Below are 14,519 nucleotides of genomic sequence, written 5' to 3'. Positions count from 1 at the left end.
TCAGGTGAAAAGTTATGGACCAACCACAGTACTAGGCAGAAAATCATATTCTCAGACATGGGAGGAGAGCGGCTGCACCATCCATGAGTGGGAGCAGATGTGTGAGGTAGCAGCCTAGGAGATATAAGGCAGCCCCTCATTTTGGACTGAGTTTTCTGATGGCCGGAGAATACGTTTGATGACTCAGCCCAGAAAGCCTGCAACTAAGATTTGGACCTGTGATCCATCAGCACCTCCCTGTGGTCACATGCTATATAATATGGTACTTGCAACCTAACTATACCCTATCTTTGTACCACACTCCTGACTGTATATATTTGCTTGTGTATGTATAGCTGTATTTTCTAGTGCGCCTCTTCGGCAATTAAATAATAAAATTAATCTTGGGCTGCTGTTTTATCTTGATTCATGAATCCCCACGTTCACACATCCGTGGTTATATTATACGCTACGGCGGGGTTGGTTCCTGACTCGATATAAGCCTGCTGTCGGATGGGGCTTATTTTAAATGAGGAACTGGTGGCAGAATACCATACTGTTTTAGTGAGGAACTCTGGCAGTGATGGCCAGGAGGTTTAAATATACATCCTCAGGCTGGACTGGTGATATATCTCGGCCCTCACTGGGAGCGCCTCACTAACTCATACCTATAAGGGAAGCCTTTCCGGTGACTATTTGCCCTCGGTGCAGTTACCTGACTGACCTGAGGCAAGTGGTGGTGCCAGAGAGCTGATCCTTGCCGGGTCCTTGTCTCCCCTCCCCCGAGGTGAGTGAAGTCGATGCCCCCCTTTCCCTGTGAGATCCCTTACAGAGACCCATAAAGCATATCTAGCCTATTCGGTGATGTACAGTAACTTTGACAAAAACCTACTTCCCATCAAGATCTTTGACATTGTTTTTGTTACTTGCCAAGTGGGCCAACATTCATCAGGTCAAGATAGGAGAATCAGTTCATTCTACGTTCAACTGGGTTAACTTTTTGAAGCAAGTGGTGGCACAACTGAGTTTTATTATACGTTTATGGCATTTGGTCCAAGTGGGCACTGCTAAAGAAAAAGCAATATCCAAAATTTAAGTGTCCATTTTTCTTATGGGTTATCTCTGTTCAATGTATTGTACCCAGCTGGGTTTTGTCTAGCCAAAAGTACAGTATTATACATGGAATTAATGTTTGCCTATAGTCAGTGTCTTACAAATATCACCACTGTCTGAAAATGTGCAAAGCATTCAGAAGTAATCAGTGTAGAACATTATCCTTCATGCATAAACTTTGATTAGATATTGTATTGTGTATTAATGAGTTATCCATGCAGTCGGCTCTATTCTATCACTATAATATATACGTGTCTAGACAAGCATATATCTGCGTACTCCAGATCTTTAGTCATCACCCGTAGGGGGGTCCAGCTGCATTGGTTTCACAAAAGTTTAATTCAATCTTTTTTAATTTCATAAGAAATGTACTAATGAGGTTTTCAGAAAAATAATAAAACTCTCGAAGGAGCCGGATCTCACTGTTCAATGCCATTTAAATGTCATTTGTTAGTTATGCTATAAAGCTGGTAGAGCTGTTTTAATGACATCTTCATCTTTTACTATCTCATTGAGGTTACTTCTGTGTTTTGGTTTCTGAGGGATGTATGCGGTGGGACTTTTTCTCCAAGCAAAACTCTATCTATTAATTTTTACCCTTTTTATGTTTGCAGGGTGGTGAGATGTATTGAGAGTGTGAAAAAGAGAGCCTTAGAAACATTTCCACAATACCTTAATCTGTAAATGCTTCATTTTCTCTTCATACTAAAAAAAATCAAATTAGTATGAATTACCAGTAATAGGTTGTATTAAAACATGATTTCAGAAATATAGTAGAAGTAATATCCAAAATATTTAATTTATTTCTTTGAAGAAGCATTCCTATCAAAATTAATATCCTCTTAATATATTTCAGTCATCATATTATTGTCATGCTGTGATGGTCTTCAGTGAGGAAGGGGTGCCTCAAACTGTCCCTGGAACTGGAGCCTTAATTGTTCCTGTCCCAGGGGTACTCTTGAAGGTAGAGAGGCCTGAGTCTCCTACCTTACTATGCTCCTATTAACCCATTATCTGTCCCCTCCCACACCCCATGAGGCCTGGAATAGAAATATAAGGCAAATAAGACACAAAACAGGGATAACAGAACACAGAAAACATACAGTCACCAAAGGTAAAGAAACATATAGAGAAGGATAGGAATCTAACAACAAAATGGGTATAGGACTATGAGGAAAGCATACACCCAAGAACAGCATGCATCAATCTCCAGTAGTAACAACAATCTCCTACTCAGCACAGCGTCTCCAAAGAGCTGGAAGCAAAGCTTTAGGCAAAGCTGCAAGCTTGCTGACCAGCAATGAAAGGGTCATTAACCTCTTCAGCACCAAAGGAAACCAAATCCATTTAATATGGGACACAAGCACACAGGTTAAATGGAAGATCTACGATTCACAATATGTAGTGACCTTTTAACCCAAGATCTTCCAGCAAGACTTAAGGTACCATTACACTAAACGACTTACCAACGATCACGACCAGCGATACGACCTGGCCGTGATCGTTGGTAAGTCGTTGTGTGGTCGCTGGGGAGCTGTCACACAGACAGCTCTCTCCAGCGACCAACGATCAGGGGAACGACTTCGGCATCGTTGAAACTGTCTTCAGCGATGCCGAAGTCCCTCTGCAGCACCCGGGTAACCAGGGTAAACATCGGGTTACTAAGTGCAGGGCCGCGCTTAGTAACCCGATATTTACCCTGGTTACCATTGTAAAAGTAATAAAAAAAACACTACATACTCACATTCTGATGTCTGTCACGTCCCCCGCCGGCGTCCACAGGGTTAAAACTGCTTTCGGCAAGAGCGCTGCTAATACGCATGCGCTGCTGCCGAGAGCTTCCCTGCACTGAATGTGTCAGCGCTGGCAGTAACAGCAGTGATGTCACCGCTGTGTTCTGCTTTACGGCCGGCGCTGACACAATCAGTGCAGGGAAGCTCTCGGCAGCAGCGCATGCATATTAGCAGCGCTCCTGCTGAAAGCAGTTTTAACCCTGTGGACGCCGGGGGACGTGACAGACATCAGAATGTGAGTATGTACTGTTTTTTTTTTAAGTTTTACAATGGTAACCAGGGTAAATATCGGGTTACTAAGTGCGGCCCTGCGCTTAGTAACCCGATATTTACCCTGGTTACAAGTCAACACATCGCTGGATCGGCGTCACACACGCCGATCCAGCGATGACAGCGGGTGATCAGCGACCAAAAAAGGTCCTGATCAGTCCCATCGACCAATGATCTCCCAGCAGGGGCCTGATCGTTGGTCGCTGTCACACATAACGAGATCGTTAGCGCGATCGTTGCTACGTCACCAAAAGCGTGACGTTGCAACGATATCGTTAACGATATCATTATGTGTGACTCAGCCTTTAGTCCCTGGAGCATCTGCTCGCCACTGATTAATGCTAATAACAGTAGCTAAACCTGGGACAGCAGCAGTAACCAGACACTCAGCATCAGCTTGAGGACGTGACACACTCGGAACAATGATAGCACCGTGTACTTACAATTCCTCAATTTGGAAAAGCAAAAAAAGAGGACTAAAAATCCTCCCAAAATTCAAGAATTAAAACAGCACAAAGAAACTGCAGTGCTTACCTGTCCAGGTGTCTGAACTAGTGCATTCCCAGGATGCAGCAAGGCCATGTGATAAAAATGGCATCATTCAGGTGCAAAATACTGATGAGACAACCACTCACAGCCTACCAGCTCATAGAGGGGGTGATTGCTTAGCATACTTTTGCACAAAAAAGGCTTGTATCGGGCGCTGATCACTCACAGGTAATGCACCATCTTTGGATTACAGCTAGTGTTGAGCGATACCATACGATACTTGAAAGTATCGGTATCGGAAAGTATCGGCCGATACCGGCAAAGTATCGGATCTAATCCGATACCGATACCCGATACCAATACAAGTCAATGGGACTCAAGTATCGGACGGTATCCCTGATGGTTCCCAGGGTCTGAAGGAGAGGAAACTCTCCTTCAGGCCCTGGGATCCATATTAATGTGTAAAAGAAAGAATTAAAATAAAAAATATTGCTATACTCACCTCTCCGACGCAGCATGGACCTCACCGAGGGAACCGGCAGCGTTCTTTGCTTAAAATGCGCGCGTTTACTTCCTTCCATGACGTCACGGCTTGTGATTGGTCGCGTGCCGCCCATGTGGCCGCGACGCGACCAATCACAGCAAGCCGTGACGTAATTTTCAGGTCCTGAATGCAGAATTAGGCATTCAGGACCTGAAATTACGTCACGGCTTGCTGTGATTGGTCGCGCCGCGGTCACATGGGCGGCACGCAACCAATCACAAGCCGTGACGTAATTTTAAAATGTGCGCGTTTCCTGCCTCCCATGACGTCACGGCTTGTGATTGGTCGCGCCGCCCATGTGACCGCGACGCGACCAATCACAAGCCGGAACGTAATTTTAAAATCCTGAATGCCTAGAATTAGGCATTGAGGACCTGAAAATTATGTCACGGCTTGCTGTGATTGGTCGCGTCGCGGCCACATGGGTGGCACGCGACCAATCACAAGCCGTGACGTCACGGAAGGAAGTAAACGCGCGTATTTTAAGCAAGGAACGCTGCCGGTTCCCTCGGTGAGGTCCAGGCTGCATCGGAGAGGTGAGTATAGCAATATTTTTTATTTTAATTCTTTCTTTTACACATTAATGTTGTTTCGATACCGATACCACAAAAGTATCGGACCTCGGTATCGGAATTCCGATACCCGCAAGTATCGGCCGATACCCGATACTTGTGGTATCGGAATGCTCAACACTAATTACAGCCTATTAATGAAGCCCATACTATTAGATCAGTCGGGCTGCCCAGCACTATCTAAAAAGGAACAGATGAATGACCTCGGGGAGACCAAAACATCCAACACTGCGGAGACACCATCACGTGTTTCTCAACGCAGTGATCCAGAACACTGCCCCCATCCCTTATGGGAAATATGCAAAGGCATGTAAAGTAAGCTGCGGAGACACCATCACGAGTTTCTCAACGCAAGCGATGAATAGCCAGGCCTTTCTCCAGGAAGGAACAACCACGGGAAGGGCAGCATCCAATAAAGGAGACTATCCAATAAAGGAAGACCACCTATGCCAAGCATGGTATCCATCCACAGACAGCTGTTTTGGGGTTTTTGCCCCTCATCAGTGTGGAGTAGGAAACTGGCTATTAGGAGCAGTGCCTGGTGAAAGGCTATGAAGGAACAGATGAATGACCTCGGGGAGACCAAAACATCCAACACTGCGGAGACACCATCACGTGTTTCTCAACGCAGTGATCCAGAACACTGCCCCCATCCCTTATGGGAAATATGCAAAGGCATGTAAAGTAAGCTGCGGAGACACCATCACGTGTTTCTCAACGCAAGCGATGAATAGCCAGGCCTTTATCCAGGAAGGAACAACCACGGGAAGGGCAGCATCCAATAAAGGAGACTATCCAATAAAGGAAGACCACCTATGCCAAGCATGGCATCCATCCACAGACAGCTGTTTCGGGGTTTTATCTAAATGCATCCCATGTGGGCAGACACCCTAATTTACAAGGCCAAAAATACTGGGCCTGGCTGCACCCTGAAAAATGAAGTGCAAAAAATATGTATATAAATAATATATGAGGTACTAGTTGATATTTTGGCCAAAATATGTATTAGGTGTCAAGTTCCCGCTGCTGCAAAGGGGGAATCTCAAACCATATCCTCTGCGGTCTCCCATTCTTCCCCAGCCGCAGAGGAGTCTGCTCAACAGAGATGTCTGTCCCAGGGACTTGCTCAAGCTGATGTTGAGTGTCTGGTTACTGCTGCCATCCCAGGTTCAACTTTTGTAACCAGCATTAATCAGCGGCGAGCAGACACTCCAGGTACTAAGTCCTGCTTTTTGTCAACTGAGCATGCCCGCGAGACGACCTCTCATTGGAGGTCGGGGGTCAAATGCTCAGGTCCTGAAATGGTCCTGATTGGACCACAGGGAAGGTCCCAGAAGGAAGCAGCTATAAAAGATTCACATGGCCGCTCGGCCATGCGCTAGTTTAAATCCAGAATCGTGTATGTGTGGATGTGTGTATGCTGTCTGGTGAAAGCTCCTAAATGATCCCCTTCCCTAGCGTTGTTTGCTATGTGTGGGTGATTGGAGCTAACTAGCGCCAGATTGTACCATCCAGCACAAGGCATGACTGTACTGTGTCTACAGCAGCGTCCATCAGAGCGGCACCGTGTGCAAATAGTATGCTTTCTGGCCCAAACTTAGGGTGGTTAGTGGTGTCCGCCAGAGCGGCGCTGTGCACACATAGTGCGGTAAATCTTCAGTTAGTTTTTCCCTGATACCACAGTTGTGGTGCCGAACGCTAGTGGGTTTAGAGGGACATTATACTAGCGCCAGGGTCTGGCTAGTATTGGGGGACTGCAGCGGTACATCCAGAAGATGGAGGGCAGGTTGGTGGCTCTCAAGCGCACAATCTCAGCCGTAGATGTTACCACAGTAGCTGTTCAGGCTGCTAGCGTGGCTGCAGCTAGTTTGTCCACTGCCACCCCTGTTCCGACTTTATCCCGCCTCCCGCTGCCACATACATTTTCTGCTGATAGCAAGTCATGTAGGGAATTTGTGAGCTGGTGTGTTATACACCTTGAGCTCCTGGCTGCACATTTTCCCTCAGAGCGGGCCAAGGTGGGATTCATTATATCCCTCCTGCCAGACACGGCGTTGGAGTGGGCCACGCCACTGTGGTAGCGTGATGATCATGTGGTGCAGAGTGCTCTGTGGTTCCTGAGCACTCTGAAACAGGTCTTTTTGGGACCTAGAGTCAGCCATGATATGGCGCTCCATCTATTGGCACTGACACAGGGCTCGTCCATGGTCAGCCATTTTTCCATCCACTTCCGGACTTTAGCATCTGAGCTGGAGTGGCCGGACAAAGTCCTTATCCCTGTATTTTGGAGGTGTCTGGTTGACCATGTGAAGGATGCTTTCGTCACTGGGGAGATTCCCGCCACACTGGAGGAGCTAATAGTGGTGTCATCTCGCATCAACCTTCGTTTTAACGAGCGAAGGTTGGAGCGAGCCCAGTGTAGGCAGAGGTTTCCGCTGGATCCCACCTTCGCCAAACCTCTGGAATCTCCTGTCCAGGCATCCAAGCCACATGATGCCATGGAGGTGTGATGAGTGGGATCTAAGTCCCGAACTGCTCGTGCACTCAAAGTCTGTCATGTCTACCGGCAGTCAGGACATCTTGCCTCCAGATGTCCTCAGTGGACGCGAAAATGCAGCCGTTTAGTGACTGTAGGAGGTGGTTCACTAGACACAGCGGCGTTTTCCTCCAAACTGTCCTTCAAAGGGACAACAACCATTGGCCCATCCACTCATATGGTAGAGCTTTGCATGGATTCCAGGGCGGAGGGCAACTTTATGTCTTCTGCCTTCGCCCAACGGCACGCAATTACTCTGGTGATGCTCGCCAAACCAGTGACCGTACGAGTGGTAAATGGGTCGACACTGCTCTCACAGATAACTCATCAGACCATCCCATTTACTCATGTCTCCATCCCATCAGATCATCTCCCTGTTAGTCATTCCCGAGGGAATTGATGAGGTCCTCTTAGGGATACCATGGCTATGCTACCACTCCCCCATATAGAGTGGTCCTCAGGGAGAATTCTGGGATGGAGTGAATCCTGTGATGGTAGATGTCAGAGGCAGTGCATTCAGGTTGCTACTACAGAGGCACCCGCAGATCTTTCTTCTCTCCCCAAAGACTATTGGCCCTATGCGGACTTGTTCTCCAAGAATGCTGCGAAGACCCTTCCTCCTCACCGCCACTATGACTGCCCTATTGACCACTTGCCTGATGCTGAGCCCCCCAGGGGTCGAGTCTATCCACTATCTCTCCCAGAGACGGAGGCAATGACTCAGTACATCCAGGAGAATCTGGCAAGAGGAATCATTAGGAAGTCAATGTCACCCGCACAGGCTGGGTTCTTCTTCATGCAGAAGAAGAATGGAGAACTACGTCCATGCATAGATTACAGGGGTCTTAACACCATCATCATTAAGAACAAGTAACCTCTGCCCCTGATATCTGAGCTATTTGATAGGTTACGGGGAGTGAGGGATTTACTAAACTTGATCTGCAAGGTGCTTACAACCTGATTCGCATCTGTGAGGGGAACGAATGGAAGATGGCATTTAACACCAGGGATGGCCACTACGAGTATCTGGTGATGCCCTTCGGGCTCTGTAATGCCCCTGACATTTTCCAGGACTTTGAAAATGATATCATCTGGGATATACTCACTACCTCGGTCGTAATCTATCTGGATGCTATTCTCGTCTACTCTCCAGATATAGACTTCCACCAGAGAAATGTTTGCAAAGTCTTTGACCTCCTATGGGCAAACTCCCTCTATGCCAAGTTGGAGAAGTGTGTGTTTGAGCAGGAGGCCTTGCCTTTCCTGGGCTATATCATCTCCGCCCAGGGATTGACTATGGATCCTGCTAAGCTACAGACTGTGATGGACTGACAGGAACCCCATTCTCTCAAAGTGGTGCAGCGCTTTATGGGGTTCATTAACTATTATTGCCAGTACATTCCCCACTTCTCAACTTTGGTAGCTCCCTTGGAAGCCCTCACCAAGAAGGGAGCAAATCCCAAATTGTGGTCGGAGGAGGTCTCCAAGGCCTTCCTCTCTATCAAGTCCCACTTTCCTAGCGCTCCCATTTTACATTACCTCGATGTAGATAAACCATTTATAATGGAGGTGGATGCCTCATCCATCGGTGCTGAAGCAGTCCTCTTCCAAAAGTATGCTCAAGGTTGGAAACATCCTTGCTTCTTTTTCTCCAAGACATTAACATCTGCGGAGAGGAATTATTCCATTGGGGACACGGAGTTACTATCTATGAAGTTGGCCTTATCGGAGTGGAGACACCTCCTAGAGGGGGCTCATTTTCCCTTCCAAGTCTACACCTACCACATGAATTCGGTATACCTACAGACTGCCCAGCGGCTAAATTTTCACGGTCTAGATGGTCCCTTTTCTTCTCCCGGTTCCAATTCACCCTCCATTTTCTCTCTGGGAGAAGAACATTCGTGCTGACACTCTCTCCCACTCCATAGTATCATCAGAGCAGGAGGGGCATCGGTTAATTGTCCCTTCTGAGAGACTGAGGAACGTGGCCCCAGTTTCGCTAGAGCCTGTTCCCCTGGGCAAGACTTTTGTGCCACCTAATTTGTGACCGGAGGTTCTCTCTTGGGCTCAGTCGCCCAGGGTGGGTGGACATTTTGGGACCAAGAGAACATCTGAGCTTCTGGTGAAGACATACTGGTGGCCGCATATGGCCTGTGACGTCAGAAACTATATTCAGGCATGTGTTTCTTGCGCCAAGAATTGGTCTTCTCGACAATGGCCTGCTGGGCTACTTTATCCCCTGCCGGTGGTGGATATGTCCTGGGAAATGGTCGGGATGGACTTTGTGGTGGGCTTACCCAAGTCCCATAGCTGCAAAGTCATCTGGGTAGTCACCGACCATTGTTCCAAAATGGTGCACCTGGTGCCTCTCCCGCTGGTACCTCCTGTACGGGTCGTGGTGGCATTGTTCATTAAGCACATTTTTCGCCTACATGGCATGCCTGACAAAATTGTCATAAAGAAAAAACCTAGCACTCAACTGATGCTTATGTGCAAATTTTATTGTAGTACCCAAAAACGTTTCGGTCCCTCAAGCGGACCTTCATCAGTTACGTACTAAACTGAAGCTCGGGCATAAGAGACAATATTGTCCCAGGGCACTTGTACCTGCAGCGTCTTGGCAGAACGCTGTACTGGATAGAATGCTGTGGAGGATCAGGCATGATGTGCTGCTGTCAGACGCGGTGTTCTTTATTTGGATTAAGGTGTGGGAGCCTACCTTAGCACCATTTGACCAGTAGTGCACACGCTATTTTCTACTGACAAAATGGTCAGTGACAAGGGTCCCCAGTTTGCATCTCAGTTCTAGAGAGAGCTTTGTCACCTACTCAGCACTGAGTTGAATCTCTCTTCAGCTTACCATCCTGAGACGAATGGGTTGGTGGAGAGGGCCAACCAGACCCCGGTCACATATCTGTGACATTATCTTTTGGCCAGGCAGGATGACTGGGCATCCTTGCTACCATGGGTGGAGTTTGCACTGAACAACGCCGTAGCCGATTGCACTGGGCAAACCCCATTCCTCCTTAACTACGATCAGCATCCGTGGGTTCCTGTTGTGAATTCTGCTCTTGGGCTCCCTCCGGTGATTGTAAGTGGTAGCGCTGCTGTCTCTGAATCGCAGCATTTATCAGGTGTGTTCACTTTCTGCAAATCTGACTGGGCTATTTAGTCTTGCTTCACCCTTTAGCCAGTGCCAGTTGTCCATTGTTCCTGGAGGATTCACATCTCTGCCTGGTCTCTCCTGCTTTGCAGTTCTTTTCAACAAAGATAAATTCTGGCCTTGATTTTTTGCTGTCCACATGCTGTGGCCTTATTGTTCAGTTCTTTTCCATGTTTTTTTTGTCTTGTCCAGCTTGGTCTGTATAAGGATTTGTTTAGCCAAGCTGGTATCTCTGGAGATGCAGATATACCCTCCATATCTTTAGTTAGCTGTGGAGTTTTTGTATTTTCTGTAGTGGATATTTTCTAGTGTTTTAATACTGACCGCATAGTACTCTGTCCTATCCTTTCTATTTAGCTAGAAGTGGCCTCCTTTGCTAAATTCTGATTTCAGTCTGTGTATGTTTTTTCCCTCTCCTCTCACAGTCAATATTTGTGGGGGGCTGCCTATCCTTTGGGAATTTTCTCTGAGGCAAGATAGTTTTCCCTTTTCTATCTCTAGGGGTAATTAGTCCTCCGGCTGTGTCGAGATGTCCAGGGAGCGCTAGGTACATTCCACGGCTACTTCTAGTTGCGGTGTTAAGTTCAGGGTCTGCGGTCAGTACAGGTACCACCTTCTCCAGAGTACGTCTCATGCTGCTCTTAGGCCACCAGATCATAACAGGTTCCTGTGTCCATGCCAATGTCTTCCACCAAATCTAGGGTGGCAAACTGGGTGGTGGACGCACGTGACATTTGGACTGCACACAGGATGCCATCCGGGCCTCCAAGGAGAGAATGAGAGTTTCTGCCAATGCACACCGGTGCTTCCACTCCGACCTTAGATCCTGGTGACTTAGTGTGGCTCTCCGCCCTTAATATCAGGCTTCAAGTTGAGTCCACTAAGTTTGCACCTCGCTACTTAGGTCCATTCAAGGTTCTGGAATAAGTTAACCCTGTGGTCTATGGTCTGGCCTTTCCTCCACGCCTAGGTATCACTGACACCTTTCATGTGTCCCTCCTAAACCCGTTCACATGTTCCGGTTTTCTGAGTCATCTGCCGGGACAACGGGCTCTTCTACGGACGATTATGAGGTCAACACTATTGTTGGGTGCAAAAAATATTATCTGGTGGACTGAAAGAGTCACGGCCCAGAGGACAGGACCTGGGAACCTGTTGAGCACATTCAGGCTCCTCAGCTGATCACAGTGAGGCCCAAGGAGGGGGATAATGTTAGGTGTCGAGTTCCTGCCACTGAACAGGGGGAATCTCAGGGTATGTGCACACGTTGCGGATTTCTTGCAGAAAATTCCTGAAGAAAACCGGAAATTTTCTGCAAGAAATCCGCATTTTTTTTTTTGCGTTTTTTTTCCGTTTTTTTCGCGTTTTTTTAGCATTCTGCAAGCGTAATTAGCTTGCAGAATGCTAAAGTTTTCCCTGCGATCTGTAGCATCGCTTGGAAAACTGACTGACAGGTTGGTCACACTTGTCAAACATAGCGTTTGACAAGTGTGACCAACTTTTTACTATAGATGCTGCCTATGCAGCATCTATAGTAAAAGATAGAATGTTTAAAAATAATAAAAAAAATAAAAAAATGCTTATACTCACCCAGACATCTCACCGGCGTCCGTTCCGTATAGCTGGTCTGTGCGCACAGGACCTCCCGTGACGTCACGGTCACATGACCGCTCACGACCAATCACAGGACAGTGACGTCATTCGGCGAGGTCCTTCAGCGCACACCAGGTACAGAAACCGAACGGCAGCGTGCGAGGAGGCGGCAAGACATCGAGGGTGAGTATAGGACTGTTTATTATTTTATTTCTTATTTTTTGACCACTTATATGGTGCCCAGTGCGTGGAGGAGAGTCTCCTCTCCTCCACCCTGGGTACCAACCGCATATAATCTGCTTACTTCCCGCATGGTGGGCACAGCCCCGTGCGGGAAGTAAGCAGATCAATGGACCCCTAGGTGTGCGGAATCCCCGCAATTCCGCATTTTTAATGAACATGTTGCTTTTTTTTCCGCTATGCGATTTTTTCGCGGAAAAAATCGCAACATTTGCACCAAAAATGCGGAATACCCTGTAAATAATAGGAGGCTTATGTAAGCGTTTTTTTTCGCGTTTTTATCACGTTTTTATAGCGAAAAAACGCGAAAAAAACGCTAACAATCCTGAACGTGTGCACATGGCCTCAAACCATGTCCTCTGCGGTCTCCCATTCTTCCCCAAATGCAGAGAAGCCTGCTAAGCAGAGACGTCAGTCCCAGTGTCTTGCTCAAGCTGATGCTGAGTGTCTGGTTACTGCTGCTGTCCCAGGTTTAGCTATTGTTATTAGCATTAATCAGTGGTGAGCAGACACTCCAGGGATTAAGTCCTGCTGGAAGATCTGGGGTTAAAAGGTCACTACATATTGTGAATCACAGATCTTCTATTTAACCTGTGTGCTTGTGACCCATATTAAATGGATTTGGTTTCCTTTGGTGCTGAAAAGGTTAACCTCTTCATGACCGTGGGATTTTCCGTTTTTCCATATTCGTTTTTCACTCCCCTCCTTCCCAGAGCCAAAACTTTTTAATTTTTCCGTCAATTTGGCCACGTGAAGGCTTATTTTTTGCGGGACGAGTTGTACTTTTGAATGACATCATTGGTTTTCCCATGTCGTGTACTAGAAAACGGGAAAAAAATTCCAAGTGCGGTGAAATTGCAAAAAAAATGCAATCCCACACTTGTTTTTTGCTTGGCTTTTTTGCTAGGTTCACTAAATGCTAAAACTGACCTGCCATTATGATTCTCCAGGTCATTACGAGTTCATAGACACCTAACATGACTAGGTTATTTTTTACCTAAGTGGTGGAAAAAAATTCCAAACTTTGCTAAAAAAAAAAAAAAAAAAATTGCGCCATTTTCCGATACTCGTAGCGTATCCATTTTTCATGATCTGTGGTCGGTTGAGGGCTTATTTTTTGCATACCAAGCTGGCGTTTTTAATGATTCCAATTCGGTGCAGATACATTCTTTTGATCGCCCGTTATTGCATTTTAATGCAATGTCACGGCGACCAAAAAAACGTAATTCTGTCATTTCGGATTTTTTTCTCATTACGCCATTTAGCGATGAGGCTAATGCTTTTTTTTATTGATAGATCGGTCGATTCTGAACGCGGTGATACCAAATATGTGTAGGTTTGTTTTTTTTTTAATTGATTTATTTTGATTGGGGCGAAAGGGGGGTGATTTAAACTTTTATGGTTTTTTTATTTTTTTCACTTTTTTTCACTTTTTTTTTTTACTTTTGCCATGCTTCAATAGCCTCCATAGGAGGCTAGAAGCAGGCACAGCACGATCGCCTCTGCTACATAACAGCGATCATCAGATCGCTGCTATGCAGCAGAAAATCAGGTGTGCTGTGAGCGCTGACCACAGGGTGGTGCTCACAGCTACCGGCGATCAGTAACTATAGAGGTCTCAAGGACCTTTATGGTTACAATACTGAAGCATCGCCGACCCCCGATCATGTGACGGGGGTCGGCGATGACGTCATTTCCGGCCGCCCGGCCGGATGCGGTAGTTAAATGCCGCTGTCTGCGTTTGACAGCGGCATTTAACTATTTAATAGTGGCGGGTGAATCACGATTTCAACCGCCGCTATTGCAGGCACATGTCAGCTGTTCTAAACAGCTGACATGTCCCGGCTTTGATGCGGGCTCACCGCGGAGCCCTGCATCAAAGCAGGGGACCTGACGTCGGACGTACTATCCCGTCCGACGTCAGGAAGGGGTTAATGCTCTTTCTATGCTGGTCAGAAACTTGCAGCTTTGCTTGAAGCTTTGCTTCCAGCTTCTAGGAGACGCTCTGCTGAATAGGAGATTGTTGTTGCTACTGGAGATTGTTGTATGCTGCTTTTGGGTGTATGCTTTCATTATTGTCCTATTTCCATTCGGTTGCTGTTTTCCTATCCTTCTCTATATGCCTCTTTACCTTTGGTGAGTGATGGTATGTTTGCTGCTTTCTGTTATCCCTGTTTTGTGTCTTGTTTGCTTTATATTTCTTGATATTTCTATTACATGCCTCATG

This window comes from Ranitomeya variabilis, chromosome 5 (genome assembly GCF_051348905.1).
Source record: "Ranitomeya variabilis isolate aRanVar5 chromosome 5, aRanVar5.hap1, whole genome shotgun sequence".
NCBI lineage: Eukaryota > Metazoa > Chordata > Amphibia > Anura > Dendrobatidae > Ranitomeya > Ranitomeya variabilis.
The sequence above is the reverse complement of the archived record's forward strand: the minus strand, read 5'-3'. Positions refer to the sequence as shown.